The following is a 19,409-nucleotide window of genomic DNA, read 5'->3' on the forward strand; positions in this document are numbered from 1 at the left end:
TGCTCAATTTTATCCTACTTTTTCTACAGCAAGTTACAGTGGATCAGTATATTTGATTTGGGAGAAATGAAGTAACAGCTGTCCAAATTGAGCTTGAGCACTCCTGAATTTTGAGGTGTTCAAATCTGGAAGGCAGGTGCTGGGGTGGGGGGGAAGGGGGCTGTGGCTCCGCGGGGGAGCATGGCAGCATGTATGCAGCAGTGTGTCTGGCACTGCGCGGAGCCAGACATGCTAGTCTGAGTGGCACGGTAAGGGGGCTGGGGGGGTTGGATGGGGCAGAGGTTCAGGGGGGGTAGTCAGGGAACAGGCAGCGGTTGGATAGGCATGGGAGTCCCGGGGATTTGTCAGGGGACAGGTAGGGGGTGGGGTCTTAGGGGGGAAGTTGGGGTGGTTTCAGGAGGGGGCAGATGGGGACAAGGAGAAGGGAGGCTTAGATAGGGGGTAGGGTCCTGGGGGGCAGTTGGGGCAGGGGTCCCAGGAGGGGGTGATCAGGGGACAGGGTGCAGGGGGGGTTGGATGGGTTGGGGTTTCTGTGGGGGGCAGTCAGAGGGAGTGGATGGGGCGGGGGGCTACTCTTCCTCCCTGTGGAGTGTCCTATTTTTTGAATGTTAAAATATGGTATCCCTACTCACAACCCGCAACTCTCCATTCACTGCAGCATGAGGTCTCAGCTTCCTCACTCCCTCACCCTCTTTCCTGTTGGTAGTGGCCAAGGGAATGCTGGGAAATGTAGTTCTTTCCCTGCTCTGGGGCTGGCTCTATAGGCAGGGAGCTAACCAAGGAACTACAGCTCCCAGGGCCCCCTGTTGGTTCTCAGCTCCCATGCTGGATCCCTGCCACCCCTGCAAATGGGCTGCCCCAAGCACGTGCTTGCTTTGCTGGTGCCTAGAGCCGCCAGTGGTGGGATGCTGTGTGTAAGAGAGAGAGGTGGGGGAGAGGTGGGGATTGCTGCTGTCTGAACTTACAAGACAGCATGCTGACATGCTCTCAGCCCCCCAAAAAACCCACTCTCTCCCCCCCTCACATACACCCGGCACACTTCCTGTCACATTCCACCCCACGCCCCTCATTTGAAAAGCACGTTGCAGCCACTTGCATGCTGGGATAGCTACCACAATGCACTGCTCTTTGTTGCCTTTGCAAGAGCTGCTAATTTGGCCACGCCAGTGTGCTTGCAGTTGTCAGTGTGGACAAACTACAGCGCTTTCCCTACTGTGCTCTACGAAAGCTAGTTTAACTCAAAGCGCTCTACATTTGCAAGTGTAGCCATACCCTAAGTCTGTGAAGAGCAATTTAACTTTAATTTACAGCTTTTCAACTAAACAGTGCCTGAGCTAATTCTGGGCCCATCTTTTACTGTGAGGGAGGGTGAGGGCAGATTATTTTAATGTTGTCAAACCACAAAACCTTCTCCTCCTTACATAAAAGTGGGATTACAAAACACATGGTGCCCTTGAAAAATGCATTTTGCATTAGAGAACATTTTATAATGAGTACCAGGAACATCTTGATCAGCAACATTTTTATATAAACAGCTCTGCAACTACTGATCAGATATTTACAAACATTGAGCAATTTACTTTCAACTTGGGGGAGAGGGGAGACCGCCTTCTTTTCCCAGATGTTCCATCCTGCCACACTGCTGTTTTCCTCATGCTCATATCTCTTTCTTAACCCATCTATTCTACAGTACAATGTTGCCTTTAATCCAAGACCAGTCTGTAGATTCCTCTGTTGCACCCATTCTGCACTTCAATCTCCCTGATATTGGGATTAGGTAGGGATCCATTCAGCCTCTGGACTAGTAAAGATGCCCTAGGGGCTATCTACCAGGGACTGCTGGAGTAAAAGGTGGCCAGGGAGTACCTCCTGATACGTCCTATTCACATCCAATATTCAGATGGCTACATAGCCCAGCTTTGTGGCTGCAGTGGCACAAAGAGACTGAAGCCAGGCTCACAATTGAGCACAGAATAGGATCCTTCTCTAACTGGGGATTCTGCATGTCTGGTGAAATTCCATGCTAGTGCCTATATTCACCTTATAATAATTTACTATTAATATTTAACATCACCCTCACTGACATCTCTCTGTAAAATACTTTATAATCCCAAGACTGAAGGACCATGTATAAAAAGCTTTCTAATGCCCTACAATCTGCCTACTCCTCTTTTCTGTTGACAGCCTTATGTTCATCACCCTCACATGCCTTTGTGCCTTTTATTGTGCCTCCCCACATCTGAAATAGTCTCCCAGATGCAGTCTGACATATGTCATCACAACATTCAGATCCCCCTCCCAACTCACTTCTTCTGGTTCACTAACCCACCACTAACTACTGCTGTCTGCTCTTAGGTCTGGCCTTGTTCTTTAAAAAGGAAAGAGGATGAGTGGTGGGGAAGGAGCCAACCAAAAAACAAACAAACAAAGAATTTCAACTAACAAGATCCATATGCAACTCTCAGTGCAAATCAAATGGTCTTTTTTTCGTATGACACTCATCCATCCCTTTCCCAACCCTGACACTTTTATTTATTTGTATAGCCTGGCTATAGTATGTCTTCTTTAGCTTTTCATGGCAATGGCTTTGTCTTCTTAAGTATAAATAAATTAACCAAGCTGTATTTGTTACAACCATATTTTCAAGCCATAGAGACAACAACGGGAAAATTGCAGCTCTTCTCTTGCTCCACAAACTCCTTCAAATGGAAGGGTGGCTATTTCATTTTTAGATCCATTAATTTGACATATTGCTTCCCAAAGTCCCCTTTATCCACAAAGTCCATTTTGTATAAATTCTGGCAGAATTTTTATTCACTGTAAGAACCTGAGCTATGTCCTTATACAGATGAGAAGCTTTTCCACACCACAAACTGTTAACATTAAAGCTAATCAACAACCAGAATTTCCATCCTGCCAGAAATTCCAATATTTTGGCATTTGTTTGCATCCCAAACCAGGACAAAAACTTGAAATATCAGTACTTTGGGCAGAATGAAAAGTTTAAAAAAATCAATTTGGAAATGTCTAAATGTTTCGGGTCACATTGATGTTAATTTCTGACCTTCCATAACACCCAGACCAAGATTTTGTAAAGTTAGGCTCCTAAATCCTTACGTAGATGCCTAAATGAATGGTCTGATATTTAAAGCTGCCGAGTACCCTGCAGCTCTTGACCTCAAGTGGAACTGTTGGTTACTCAGCATCTTTGGAAATCCAGCCACTCATTTAAATGACTTAATTTGGATTTAAGAACCTATCTAGGCACCCAGTTTTGAAACTCCTGGCACCAGTCTCCATGGTCCTGATAATGGTTTCATGAATTCCTTACACTGACAACAGTCAGGTGTTTTGTTAATATCATTTCAACCTGTCAATATGAAATGAAAATGAAAACTCGTTCTTATAATCACACATTTTAAGAAAGTGTTAAATGTCTAAAATTGAGTGAGAAGCTGCACAATCCATTTGCATTTGCTTAATAATTTCATCGACACATCTATTCTAGCCCACAAGATTTTTGTAGTCCACTGCTGATACAAAGAGTGAAGGGGAAGAGTGGTTGTTAGTTACTGTGTTAGTCCAACTTAATCCATCTAGGATCTTTTTCCCACTTACCCATCTGTTAATCCATCTGGGGCCTTTTTCCCATTTCACCCCTTTGCTTGGGTAACTTGGCTTGGATGTGTCTGTCTGAATGAATCATATGAACTATAGCAACTGTAGCCTCATAAAATCCTCACAAGGAATAATAAATATGTATGATCCTCACTTCTGAATGCTTGTGTTTTCTGACACAAAACAATATCCACCTACAAACTTACAACACAGAAAGTGAAAATTCTCTGAGTGCACCAGCAGGAAATGATGAAGAACACATGTGATGAGCCAATCCGTGCTCTAGCATAAGTGAGTGTGATGTCCTCTGAAATAAGGGGACGTTACGTCTGCCAACACCCGGGTTGAATTTAATCTAATAATTGCTTTGCTGTTACCGGTGAGTTATTATCAGTGAGCTGTGAGCATGATTGGTAGAGAGAGCTCAGCTGTGCAAAATCAGCATGCAAATCTACTAGGCTAGGTACCAAATCTACTTGCCTACCTATAATGATGAGAAAACTTAAATAAGTAATGATATTTTACTTATCTGGCAAAAAAATTACCCTCTCCAGGAAGCTGAAAAGATGTTTGTAAATCTGAATTATCTAGACTCCCTGGATTTAATCTCTTGAAAGGACAAGTTTATGCAAATCTGAATATACAGAAGATCTGTAGGGACCCCTATCCTCTACCAGCAGTGACAGCAACTATAAGCATCTGCTTCAATAGTTCATCTACATATGGATCTGCTATGCTTTTGCAAAGCCATTTCTTTCCCTGATTTATTTTGTCAAATATTATGGAGCAACCACTGGACTAAATTCTTCTCAATTACATGCATTCAGAGGGGCATATAACTGAGACATCATTCTCTCTCACATCAATGGGACTATGTGTATGTAACATCAAATGTGCTACAAGCAAAATCTAAAAAGGGTTTTTTGATGGAACAAAAGTGTTAAATCCATATTGAAAAACAGAAAATAATATTAGCATCAGCAATTCAGCTAGAATGAACTGTCCAGGGAAAAGCTAAGTTTTCCTGTATCTGGAAACTAAGCTACATAGAAGTTTTTCATCTCAAGAAGGCTACATGGATAAAACGTGCTTGCTGACATATTTTCTGTTGCAGCCTGTACTCCAGACAATTCTCCCTCCTTCATATTGATGCTTTCTTGCTTCCAGATTTGTTTTTGTTTCTTTTGCCCACTGTGAGACCCACTGCCCTCTCCTAACATTGCCATGTCAAGCTAGGCAATATGCTTCTCCATCCCACTTCTCCTGCCAAATCCTGTCACATTCTGCTACCAAAGCCTTTGGGGTGGGGAGGAGAGGAAAGGGGCAAATCCAATCTTATTCACTTTATTTTTATTCCAGCTGGTTGGAAAATTTGTCTTCTTCCTGTGAAAATGTTCACTGGAAAATTCCAGTTTTTATGCAGGAAATTTGAAAAAGTGGGGAAAATGGGTTTTCCCCTCTTTCCCATACTTTCTTCCTCTTTTTCCAACTGGGATACCTCTATTGAAAGTACCAGCCTACATATTTAGCTCCTTTACTGTTGCATTATGACCAGTCATCCTTGAAGGCCTCTATCTGACTATAAAGCAATTGAAAATGTATCCAATTTCTACCACTAAAATCATGAGTTCCCCAATAGAAACAACTGTACATTTTTCATCAATTATTTCCTTGCCTCAGCAGCTGTGTGCAGTGTATTCAGAGAGCGGGATCCACTTGTACTGATTTTGTACGTCAGTTGCTCCTTTGACTGCAACAGAGATACTCCTGTGAGAGAAGAATCAGGCCCAGACACATTTTGTAATAGAAACAAACCAACCACATCATTCTCCCCTGAAAATAGGACATAGCACAGTGACAAGACTCAAGGTCATAGATGCTTCTCTCTTCCAGCAATTCATTCTCTCCCACTATAGTATTTCATTTTGCTTGAAAATTATTAGAGTTCTTCATAGTTTAGAAATTGTCCATAATTGTAGGGAATACCTCCCTCTCTCTTCCTGTTTACGTGTGTGTGTGTGTGTGTGTGTAATCCTTCTCTTTCTCTCTCTCTCTCTCTCTCTGGGTATGTCTACACTACAAAATTAGATCGAATTTATAGAAGCCGGTTTTATAGATATCGGTTTTATACAGTCGATTGTGTGTGTCCCCACATAAAATGCTCTAAGTGCATGAAGTCGGCAGACCGCGTCTACAGTACCGAGGCTAGCGTCGACTTCCGGAGCATTGCACTGTGGGTACCTTCCCACAGTTCCCGCAGTCTCCGCCACCCATTGGAATTCTGGGTTGAGATCCCAATGCCTGATGATGCAAAACAGTGTCGCGGGGGGTTCTGGGTACATGTCGTCAGGCCCCTCCCCCTCCATCAGAGCAACGGCAGACAATCGATTCGCGCCTTTTTACCTGGGTTACCTGTGCAGACAACATACCACGGCAAGCATGGAACCCGCTCAGCTCAGCTCAGCTCACCGTCACCATATGTCATCTGGGTGCCGGCAGAGGTGGTACTGCATTGCTACACAGCAGCAGCTAATTGCCTTTTGGCAGTAGACGGTGCAGTATGACTGGTAGCCTTCATCGGCTATCTGGGTGCTGGCAGACGTGGGGCTGCATTGCTCTTGCCTTTTGGCAATAGATGGTGTATTATGACTGGTATCCGTCGTCGTCGTACTCCAGTTCAATCAGAGGCACCTGGGCAGACATGCTTTGTCTCCTGGAGACTCAGTCCTGCCGGCAGTCCTATTGAACCGTCTTGACGATGATGGCCAGCAGTCGTAGTACAGTATCTTCTGCCAAGCGCCCAGAAGATGCCGAGGGCTATCAGTCATGCTGCACCGTCTGCTGCCAGCTTAAGATGTAAAAAATAGATGGACCAGATTTGTTCTGTATTCATTTGCTTCCCCCTCCCTCCGTGAAATCAACGGCCTGCTAAACCCAGGGTTTTGAGTTCAATTTTTGGGGGGGCCATTCTGTGTGACAGTTGTTTGTGTTTCTCCCTGCTGCACAGCCACCTTTGTTGATTTTAATTCCCTGTACCTGTATGCCATGTCGTCAGTCGCCCCTCCCTTCCTCCCTCCGTCAGTTTTGTGCCTTTTTTTAGCCTAGACGCCATAGCACTGGGATCATGGAGCCCGCTCAGATCACCGCAGCAATTATGAGCATTATGAACACCACACGCATTGTCCTGGAGTATATGCAGAGCCAGGACATGCCAAAGCAAAACCAGGCAAGGAGGCGATTGCAGCGCGGCGACGAGAGTGATGAGGAAATTGACATGGACATAGACCTCTCACAAAGTACGGGCCCCAGCAATGTGCAAATCATGGTGTTACTGGGGCAGGTTCATGCCATGGAACGCTGATTCTGGGCCCGGGAAACAAGCACAGACTGGTGGGACCGCATCGTGTTGCAGGTGTGGGACAATTCCCAGTGGCTCTGAAACTTTTGCATGCGTAAGGGCACTTTCATGGAACTTTGTGACTTGCTTTCCCCTGCCCTGAAGCACCAGGATACCAGGATGAGAGCAGCCCTCACAGTTGAGAAGCGAGTGGTGATAGCCCTGTGGAAGCTTGCAACGCCAGACAGCTACCGGTCAGTCGGGAATCAATTTGGAGTGGGCAAATCTACTGTGGGGGCTGCTGTGATCCAAGTAGTCAACTCAATCAAAGACCTGCTGATATCAAGTGTAGTGACTCTGGGAAACGGGCAGGTCATAGTGGATGGCTTTGCTGTAATGGGATTCCCAAACTGTGGTGGGGCGATAGATAGAACCCATATCCCTATCTTGGCACTGGAGCACCAAGCCACCGAGTACATAAACCACAAGGGGTACTTTTCAATGCTGCTGCAAGCCCTGGTGGATCACAAGGGATGTTTCACCAACATCAACGTGGGATGGCCGGGAAAGGTACTTGATGCTCGCGTCTTCAGGCACTCTGCTCTGTTTCAAAAGCTGGAGGACAGGACTTTCTTCCCAGACCAGAAAATAACCGTTGGGGATGTTGAAATACCTATCGTTAAGGGGACCCAGCCTACCCCTTAATGCCATGGCTCAGGAAGCTGTACACAGGCAGCCTGGACTGTAGTCAGGACCTATTCAACTATCGGCTGAGTAAGTGCCAAATGGTGGTGGAATGTGCATTTGGACGTTTAAAAGCGCGCTGTCGCAGCTTACTGACTCGGATAGACCTCAGCGAAACCAATATCCCCATTTTTATTGCTGCTTGCTGTGCGCTCCACAATATCTGTGAGAGTAAGGGGGAGACATTTATGTCGGGGTGGGAGGTTGAGGCAAATCGCCTGGCTGCTGATTATGCGCAGCCAGACACCAGGGCGGTTAGAAGAGTACAGCAGGGCGCGGTGCACATCAGAGAAGCTTTGAAAACCAGTTTTGTGACTGGCCAGGCTACGGTGTGAAACTTCTGTTTGTTTCTCCTTGATGAACCCTCCGCCCCACCCCTGCCCCGTGGTTCACTCTACTTCCTGTAAACCAACCACCCTCCCCTCCCCTCTCCCCTTCGAGCACCACTTGCAGAGGCAATAAAGTCATTGTTACTTCTCATTCATGCATTCTTTATTAATTCATCACACAACTAGGGGGATAATTGCCAAGGTAGCCCATGAGGGGTGGGGGAGGAGGGAAGGAAAAGGACACACTGCAGTTTAAAACGTTAAAACTTTAACACTTATTGAAGGCCAGCCTTCCGATGCTCGGGCAATCATCTGGGGTGGAGTGACTGGGTGGCCGGAGGCCTCCCTCACCGTGTTCTTGGGCATCTGGATGAGGAGGCAATGGGACTTGGGGAGGAGGGCCGTTGGTTACACAGGGGCTGTAGCGGCGGTCTCTGCTCCTGCTGCCTTTCCTGCAGCTCAACCATACGCTGGAGCATATCAGTTTGATGCTCCAGCAGCCGGAGCATCGATTCTTGCCTTCTGTCTGCAAGCTAACCCCACCTATCATCTTCAGCCCGCCACTTGCTCTGTTCAGCCCGCGATTCATCCCGCCACGTCTCCTCTCGTTCAAATTGTGCTTTTTTGCATTCTGACATTGACTGCCCCCACACATTCTGCTGTGCTCTTTCAGCATGGGAGGACATATGGAGCTCCGAGAACATATCATTCCGAGTCCGCCGTTTTCTCCTTCTAATCTTCACTAGCCTCTGCGAAGGAGAAACATTTGCAGCTGGTGGAGGAGAAGGGAGAGGTGGTTAAAAAAGACACATTTTAGAGAACAATGGGTACACTCTTTCACGTTAAATTTTGCTGTTCACATTACACACCACATGTGCTTTTGTTACAAGGTCGCATTTTTCCTCTTATATTGAGGGCCTGCCAATTTGGTGTGAGAGATCACTCACGCAGTGCCAGGCAACAGAATTCGGCTTGCAGGCAGCCATGGTAAGACACAGTCTTTTGGCTTTTTTAACCTTCATAACATGTGGGAATGGTTTCAAACAGCAGCACCCTCATTTCCCATACCAAGGACCCATTGGGTTGGCCATTTAAAATGGGTTTGCAATGTAAAAGGAGGGGCTGGGGTTTCTGGGTTAACATGCAGCACAAACCCAACTACCCCCACCCCACACACACACACCCAATTATCTGGGATGATCACTTCACCCCTCTCCCCCACCGCGTGGCTAACAGCGGGGAACATTTCTGTTCAGCCGAGCAGGAACAGGCACCTCTGAATGTCCCCTTAATAAAATCACCCCATTTCAACCAGGTGACCGTGAATGATATCACTCTCCTGAGGATAACAAAAAGAGATAAGGAATGGATGTTGTCTGCATGCCAGCAAACACCGAGACCATACGCTGCCATGCTGTGTTATGCAGTGATTCCAGACTACCTGCTACTGGCCTGGTGTGGTAAAGTGTCCTACCATGGCGGACGGGATAAGGCAGCCCTCCCTAGAAACCTTTTGCAAAGGCTTTGGGAGTACATGAAGGAGAGCTTACTGGAGATGTCCCTGGAGGATTTCCGCTCCATCCCCATACACGTTAACAGACTTTTCCAGTAGCTGTACTGGCGCGATTGCCAGGGCAAATTAATCATTAATCATTAAACACGCTTGCTTTTAAACCATGTGTAATATTTACAAAGGTACATTCACCAGAGGTCTCTTGTGTGCCCTCAGGGTCTGGGAGCATGGCTTGGGTGAGTTCGGGGTTACTGGTTCCAGGTCCAGGGTGATAAACATATCCTGGCTGTTGGGGAAACCGGTTTTTCCGCTTCCTTGCTGTGAGCTATCTTCATTGTCTTCATCATTATCATCTTCTGCGTACCCCGAACCTGCTTCCCTGTTGCGTGTTTCTCCATTGACGGAGTCAAAGCACACGGTTGGGGTAGTGGTGGCTGCACCCCCTAGAATGGCATGCAGCTCCGCGTAGAAGCGGCATGTTTGCGGCTCTGCCCCAGACCTTCCGTTTCCCTCTCTGGCTTTGTGGTAGGCTTGCCTTAGCTCCTTAATTTTCACGCGGCACTGTTGTGCATCCCTGTTATGATCTCTGTCCTTCATGGCCTTTGAGACCTTTTCTAATATTTTGCCATTTCGTTTACTGCTACGGAGTTCAGCTAGCACTGATTCGTCTCCCCATATGGCGAGCAGATCCTGTACCTCCCGTTCTGTCCATGCTGGAGCTCTTTTGCGATCCTGGGACTCCATCATGGTTACCTGTGCTGATGAGCTCTGCATGGTCACCTGTGATCTCCACGCTGGGCAAACAGGAAATGAAATTCAAAAGTTTGCGGGACTTTTCCTGTCTACCTGGTCAGTGCATCTGAGTTGAGAGTGCTGTCCAGAGTGGTCACAATGAAACACTGTGGGATAGCTCCCGGAGGCCAATAACGTCGAATTCCATCCACACTACCCCAAATCCGACCCACAAAGGCCAATTTTAGCGCTAATCCTGTTGTCGGAGGTGGAGTAAAGAAACCGGTTTAAAGGGCCCTTTAAGTCGAAAGAAAGGGCTTCGTAGTGTGGATGTGTCCAGGCTTAATTCGATTTAACGCTGCTAAAGTCGACCTAAACTCATAGTGTAGACCAGGCCTGTGTTTTTAATATGTTTGTGTGTCTGTCTGTTTCAACTGTATTAAGTCCTATAGGACCTTTCAGTAAGTGAAATATCAAGGAATGTATCTTTTATTATTCTATTATTTGCATTATTCTATCTTTTGACAAAGTTGCTTGTTCTCTTAGTATCTGAGCACTTTCCCTGAAAAGTAAACACAAAACTAAAATCCATCTAATTGCCATGAGGAATTAAACCCCAGTCTCCATGACATGCTGGGATACATACTGCTAACACTAATAAGAACTTAATTAAACAGCTAATAGATAGCTCCTCAAACTTTGCTTAGTTCTAGTCCACAGATACCCTCTAATAATCTGGAAACTAAGCTACATAGAAGTTTTTCTATTGCTAGCTGAAATGAAGTCTGAGTAATATGACAGTTATTGTCTGTCTTGCCATTCAATTATTGCTCTGGAAATATAAGGCAGATGGTGTCTGAATGACATTTTATTGAGAATATGGCTCCAGATAAATTCCAGCTCTGACATGTCATCAATTTTCCCATGTCCATATGTGAATTCCACAATACTATTCACGTCACTAAGCATTATGAACATCCTCCATGTTTGGTTGGGAAGTGGTTGCACAATATGCTCCCTTGAGTCCACACATCAGACACATCTCCACTGTGTTATCATGTAATGCCTGTGCATTTATCGTCTTTAATGCTCTGAGCAACGCAGTTAGGCACATACTTGAGGGCCTTGCCAAATAGGGATGGACTTGAATACATGCTTGGAGTCAAGTGTAGATTTAAGTGCTCTGCTGAATCAGAGCTAAGAAATGTGAATTTCTAAAGGACTTGAAGATAAATGATTAAATCACACATACATTCAGTCATATTTAGCAATGTTTTTATATATAGTAAATGGAGTTTCCTTTGGATATATTGCAACTACATTTAAGTAACTTTTATTACACAAAAAATGGACTAGGCATATGGATTCAGATTCTGACATGACTTACACCCCAAACAACCAGTTGAAGTCTAGAGTGTATGTGAGAGCATAATTTAATTTTTAAAAGAGCAGGCCTGAAAAACCCCAGCACTAATTAATAATTGCATAATGCTTTTCAGCTCCAAAGTACTTTGCTTCCATTAATGTTAATGGGACCTTTACCACTAACTTCAATGCAAGGAATGTCCATCCACGCTGAGCACTTTTGAAAATCCTAGACACATGGGGACAAGGAGAGGGGGATGCATGGGGATGAAGGAGGTGCAGGAACACATGGGCATGGGGAGCAGTGGTAGCTGAGTAGAGGTGCAAGGACAGAGGGGTGGCTGAATGGGGGTGCAGGGGCACATGGGGTGGGAGGTGCAGGGGCACAGAGGGACAGGAGGCAAGGGTGGCTGAGTGGGGGTGCAGAAGCACATGGGGACAGGGGCAGTTGTGCCTGAGTGATTGGGAGAGGCTAGGGGTCAGTCATGATCTGCATGGGGGAGGCTCTCCGACTTCCTAACAATCCCTATCCCCCACAACCAAAAAAACTGTTCCATGCTTCTCCCATCCACACCCAACAACCCTCCAGGTTCACTCCCAGGCTCCTTCCCAGCAATTACTTCCCTGTCCCTCAGCTCCTCCATTACCCCTGGCTCCCCCAAGTCTTTGCACTGCTTCTGAGGGATGTGGGAAATACATTTCTGTACTGTAGTTTAAATGAATTATTACTCACAGTTCTGTATTAATGTGCCTGGTAAGGAATCTATTTGTCAAAAAACATTTCCTGAATTTCTTTTTGTTGTCTGTATTATTACAGACATACTTGTTGATAGGTATTTTGAAATTACTTACTAAAGTAATTGAAACTGACATGATGATATTGTGTTATTTTGACAAATAGAATATGCAGAATTTTGCAGAATTTTAAAATATTGTGCTCAGAATTTTTAATTTTTTGGCACATAATTTTTATTTTTTTGGTGCAGAATTCCCCCACAAGTAAGCTCCCAGAAGATTCAGGGAGGCTATGGCTACACTGCATTTTCATTGTTAAAAGCTACTGCCCCTTGTTGGGGATAGTTTTATTTTGTCTTCAGCAGAGCTCTTTCCTGGCAACAGAGTGGCTACACTGCATGCCTTACAATGGCGCACCTGTAGCAGCACAGCCATACCGTTGTAAGGAGCGCAGTGTAGACATAGCCTTCGCTCAGGCTATGTCTATTCTTTTGATTTTAATTGCAAGATGGATCAACCCCTTAAAGAAATATTGTAACAACCCTTAATGGCAATTTCTCTTCAAGCCACTTCAATCAAGGAAACAGATGTTTCATGTATTAAGATTATAGTTGCCTGAAGAAAATGACACTGTTAATATCTACAAGTGATTTTATTGTAATTTATTATTTATTAGAAGATTTAATGTGGGCTAATGGCTAGAGCACGGGACTGGGACTGAGGGGAAATGGATTCTATCCCCAGCTCTGCCACTGACCTGCCGAGTGACCTTACGCAGGTCACCTCACATCTCTGTGCCTTTCTCCCCTTAATCTCTCTTTTCAATTTAGATTGTGAAATCTTCAGAGCAAGGTTTCTCTCTTATTGTATGTCCATACAGAGACTAGCTCAATGGAGCCCCAATCGATTAAGTAATGATTATACCAGAGCAAATCCTCAGATGATGTAAATTGCTATTGTTCTGTTCCTTTCAATGGAGCTATGACAGTTTACACCAGCTGAGGCTCTGCCTCATTAATTTTTGTATCTACAACTGAGAATCCCAAGTTTCAACTCAGAGGTTGGTCCCTCTAGACTTTAAATAAAATCTGCTTGCCTTCATAGGGTACTCATTTCACTGTGAGGATTTAATCACATATGCATATTGGGTTGTTTGCAGTGTTGTGTAGTCATGTTGGTCCCAGGATATTAGAGGGAGAAGATGGGTGAGGTAATATGTTTTATTGGACCAACTTCTGTTGGTGAGAGAGACAAGCTTTTGAGTATACACAGAGCTCTTCTTCAGTTATTGAAAACGTACTGAGTGTTACAGCTAAGTACAAGGTGGAACAGATTGTTTAACATAAGTAGTTCACACACATTTCAAGGGATCATTCAAGGTGAAGTGGCCCATTAACACCCTCCAGTCAAGGGAGTGGAGGCAGGAAGGGAGGAGGCAGCTGGGGGGAAGTGGGAGTTGTTAGTGGGTTATAGATTGTTGTAATAAGCCATAAATCCAGTATCTTTAGTCAGTCTATGATTTTTAGTGTCTAGCAAAATTATGAATTTAAACTCATCTTTTGAAAGCATTGGACAGGTTTCCTTTGAGGATGAGAACTGATAGGTCAGATATAGAGTGATCACTTTGTGAAAAGTGTTCACCCACAGGTGATATGGTTGTGCAATCTGAACAGCTAGACTGTGGTGTTCCCTTAGCTCTCCAGACTGCAATGCCTTTTACATTGCTTTGCTAGTGAACAGCAACCCCTCCAGCCACTAGCATGTAAAATCACTCCCAGCTGAATACATGAATGGTATGCCCAGCCATCCATGCAGGGTGACACCTGCATATCCCCAGTCCCAACCTTACTGCCTCTTATACTCTTATACTGTTCAGTACCCTCCTGGACTGTGTGAGTTCATAGATAGTCTGCCATTTCAACAAAGGAAAATGATTATATGTGCCAGGCTTGTTGATCTAAGTAGAGATTCCCAAGCACTTCAGCTAAATCACACTGATTTAGATAAAACAATAAAGCAAGTTTATTAATTAGAGGAAGATAGATTTTAAGTGATTACAAGTGATAAGGCATAGAAGTCAGAATTGGTTACAAAAGAAATAAAAGGATAAACATTGAAGCTAATTCCTAAACTAAGGCTAATAGGTTTAAAAAACTAAAAATAAGTTTTTCTCACCAAAGCTTGCAGAAGTCTGTAAAGGCTGGAAAATCTCCAGGCCAGGACCACTCCCCTACTTCAATGATGCTTCTTTTGTCTTTTTAGTGATCTGAGTAGAGTAGAGATGTGGGGTGGGAGGGAGAGGTGTGGTGGAGGTCACTGTCTCTTATTTTTATATCCTCCTCCTTTCTAGCTAGGGTATCTTTGTCCCTCAGAGATTCGTTTGTGGATGTTACCCAGAACTACAACATACTTCATTAACAATCATCTAGCAAAACCTCATAATTTTATAAGCAATGTTGTTACACACATTTCAGTAGGATAACAATATTCAGCAGATTATGAGTTTTACTTCACAAGGCATACTTTGTACAAAATATATCATAAGCATATAAAAGTGGTGAACATGGAGTACAGAGTGTCACAATGGTGTATTTGTCTTTTATCACTTTCCTGTGTGAGTTCATTCAAAAGTGTAGTGATTATCTGATTTCACCTACATAGTTGTTATTGGGGCATTTAGTGCACTGGATGAGGTACACCAGATGTTGTGATAGGCTTGTGTAGGCTCCGTGGATCTTGAAAGGTGTGTTGTGGGGGGTGGTCATCACTGTAGCAGTGGCAATATGTCTGCAGGTTTTGCATCTGTTGTTCTGGCAGGGTCTGGTGCTGCTTTGATTTGGTGTGTCGTGGTCTGCAGGGAGCCTGCTTCTCACGATGAGCTTGGTGAGGTTGGGGGATTGTTTGAAGGCCAGAAGAGGGGGTTCAACAAAGATTTCTTTCAGGATAGGGTTGCAGTCAAGTATGGATTGTAGTTATTTGATGATGCTCCGTATTGGTTCCAGTGGCGGGGTAGTAGGTGACAACAGAGGGTGTGCAGTCGGAGGGAGTGTTATTTCTCTATTGAAGAAGGTTCTCTCGGGGTATGTCAGCATGTTCTCCTATGCATATAGCCCTATAAAGCTTCACTGACTATTTTAAAAGCAAGAAACTACATTCTCCATCTTGATGTATATTGTAGTATTCCAGAGTCATACAGGAATAAAAGGCAGTTGAAGGGGGGAAATGGCTGGCATTTTGTAAATGCTGAGTGATTGTTTACAGGAAACCATTGACATGCTAAGTGTGAAGGGAGAATCAGGATCTGGGTTTTAGGATGTGGCCAGTTTCTTAACTCTTTTATAGAGTTAAATGGCAAGCTTCCTTTTATTTATCTTCTATTCAGAGATTAGTTTTGGATGTGGTTTGTTAAACAAGAAGGATCAGTACATTGCATTAGCAATTGATCATATAAATGTGCGTTTATTTAATTCTTCAAGAATGCAGTTAATATGTTCAGGAAATGGGGACTGGGAGGAAATTGAGGAGTAGAAACATATAGACGAAAACATTTAAACCCTGTGGCTGGGCATTTATTCAGCATTATTGGTCTAATTGTTGTTATTGCAAAACCACAAAAGAATATCATCTAACAAAAACCAAGGGAGTACATCAAGCTACTCTATCATTTATGGTAAAGGCTTTTTCTTTGTAATATTGCTTAGTGACACTGTGTATACTTATACCCTCAAAGATCTAGTATACACTGATGGGTCCTTAGGAGCTTTCATGGTAGGATGAGATAATATAGAAGAAAATTGAATGCCAGGGAAAAAAATAACTCCTTGTGTTATTTATCCTATACATCATGGTGCTACTCCAGTGTTTAAACCTATATTTTTACTTGGCAAAAATAGCTAAAGTTAACTAACCAATGAGCTGAGTACCTGGTTTGTTTTTGGCTTGTTTGCAGGTTGAGTGTACACCCAGCCTAGCTTGCTGGCTATGCCAAGTTAAACACTTTTTGCATTTAACTGGGCCAAGAACCATTTACACCCAATAGCACATAATGGTATCCTGTGTTCAGTATGCCACTGTTAGAAACAGTATCAGAATGTCTATACAGCAATTAAAAACCCATGGCGGGCCCATGCCAGCTGACTCAGGTTTTTGGGTTCAGGCTACAGAATTGTTTAATTGTGGTATAGACGTGCGGTCACGGGCTGGAACCCAGGGTCTACGACCCAAACGTCTACACCGCAATTAAACAGCTCCACAGCCTGAGCTGGCATGGGCCATCCGTGGGGTTTTAATTGCAGGGTAGACATACCCTAGGAAACTGGACTGTCAGGGTTTAATTTAAATTGATTAGTGATGGAGCAGACGTAATAAAATGAAATGTTATTTAAACACTAGTTTGTATGTGAAAATGTTCATAATAAAAAAAGTTAAGCAAGAAGCAAAGAAAGGGCCCCTCTCAGAAATTGACTATTGTTATCAAATGTTGTCTTTCACAATGTTCTACCCAACCCTTAAGACTAATTCAATGTTTAAAAAGAGTATGTTAACATAACAAGAACCTGATTTTCAATAATGTATGCATGCAACTGTACACCTAATTTGTACACAGATTTACTAAAACCCCAACTGCAGATCATATGTTAAATGAATAACTGGGCATTCATATGTGCAAGATGCAGATGCAACCATGGTACTTACATGCGCAAATTAGACAACACAGGCATGCACATTTTTGTGCATGCAACATACGTGTTGTTTATAATCAAAACCTGACTACAAAATGGCAAAAGTCAGGAAATTGCAAATTAAAGAAATCACTCTACTCTTAACAGATAACTTGTGTTTGGGATTGTATGACATGATATTACATCCTAAGTCACTTTTTATGATATACAGTCAGTGACAATTTCTATATCTGCCTCTCATTGTAATCAAATACCTACTTTTCTAGCCAGAGAGTTACAGTTACTTCTTGAGTGCCTTTTTGATCTACTGCAATGTTGTGTACTCAATATACTCTTCCTGATCAGGTGCCCAGTAATATAACCTTGCTGGTATTTTAATATGCTTATGACTTGGGATTTCAGCCATACAGATTATAGTGTATGAACTTCTCCACTCAGATATTTGACCTTACTTGATACTGTGGAATTCTTGAAATAGAATACTACTCCCCCACATCTACTACCTTATCTGGCTTTCCTGTATAGTTTATAGACAGGTATTACAAATTCCTGTTACCTTTTGTCATTCCACCATGTTCCAGATAATGCCTATTATGCCAAGACGGTTTTTCATTTCCAGATATTTTAGCTCACCTATTTCTTTTCTTTTAAGCTTCTTATAGTGCTATATATACTTTAATAGTTGTTATCTTTTGGCTGTGTGCCTACTTTTATTTAATAACTCTTTATTCTGTCATCCTTCAGAACTTGACTTTGTGAGGTCCACCTACCATTCCTCCAGTTCAGCTGTAACTTTTGTCCTATCCTTTAGAGAATACAGCATGACCTTGGTATTACTGACAACATTCACAGATGTCTTTGTCCTGGTTGAATGCTCCATAGCTGTCAGTTTTCCCCCACCTCCTACTTTAAATAATTCCATCAAACCTTGGTAATTTTCTTTGCCAACAGTCTGGTCCCATTTTGGTTAACGTGGAGCCCACCCCACCTGAAAAAGTTTCCTAGTGGCTAATAAATGTAACTCCCTTCTCCTTACAGCATCTTCTCCACATATTAAGACTCTGTAGTTTCCCCTGTTTAGCCAACCCTAAGCATAGGACTGAAAGCATGTCAGAAAAAACTTCCATAGAGGAACTAGATCTAAGGTTTTTTCCGTTTAATCTGGATTTAGCCCCCCAGGATCTCTCCTATAACTCCCTTCTTCATCATTAACAATATGTACCATGACCATGGACTCCTCCCCCACATACACTAGAAGTTTGCCTAGATGTCTGGTGAGAAGCTGCCACCTGTGTATCTGGTATGCAAACCACTGAATGGTTCTCACTGTTGCTGATTAATTAGCTCTCAGTATAGCTAATGCTTATCTCCACTATGACTTTAGTTATGCACTTACATGGAAGTGCCCAGATTTTCATAAGTGCTGAGCACCCATAAATGCTGTTAAAGTTAATGGAAACTGAAGGTGCTTAGTGCATTTGAAAATCTGGCCACTTTTATTTAAGTGCCTAAATCTGAATGTAGGAATCTGACTTGAGGCACCCAAGTTTGAAAATGATGGGGTGCATATCTCTTTTCATGCTACAGGTGTATTAAAACCACAATACTTTTTGGGCAAAGTTCCATGTATGAATATCCTCTGATTCATATGCACTCACTCTCTATCTCTCACACACACCACACACACATACAAACTGAGAACTTTGAAATTTTAGTTTATCAGCATGAAGGACAAAGTGTAATATGCATTGTAGCTTAGTTTTAGCCAGCATCATTTAGTGATCATTTGACTAATTTCCAGAAGCCACCTGCTACTGGTGCTGATAAGTTTTCCCCTTGCTTATTACTGACCAGAGTACATCTTGTTGTAAGCATCAAGCTAGGGGTACTTTTCTAAATATTTGACATATTCAAAAGAAGGGCCTTTCAGGTACCTTTCTCAGTGCTCTGGGAGCATCGATTGCAGCTAAATTATTGTTTAATATTTATTCTCCACGCTGTTCAGCGGCTTCCCTATTTGAACTCACATATGTTTCCACTTCACAGTTCCTAATGTAGATACTGTCATTTTTACAATTACTCAGGGAGGGATAGCTCAGTGGTTTGAGCATTAGCCTGCTAAACCCAGGGTTGTGAGGTCAATCCTTGAGGGGGCCATTTAGGGATCTGGGGCAAAAAATCTGTCTGGGGATTGGTCCTGCTTGGAGCAGGGGGTTGGACTAGATGACCTCCTGAGGTCCCTTCCAACCCAGATATTCTATGAAAGCATTTTTTGATCTATCTGGGTGAAAGGTGATATAAGAACATTGGACCAAACTCTTCTCTGAGTTACAGTAATGTGAAATTGGAAAAAT

The sequence above is a fragment of the Trachemys scripta genome, chromosome 4 (assembly GCF_013100865.1).
Source record: "Trachemys scripta elegans isolate TJP31775 chromosome 4, CAS_Tse_1.0, whole genome shotgun sequence".
In the NCBI taxonomy this organism is placed as follows: Eukaryota; Metazoa; Chordata; order Testudines; family Emydidae; genus Trachemys; species Trachemys scripta.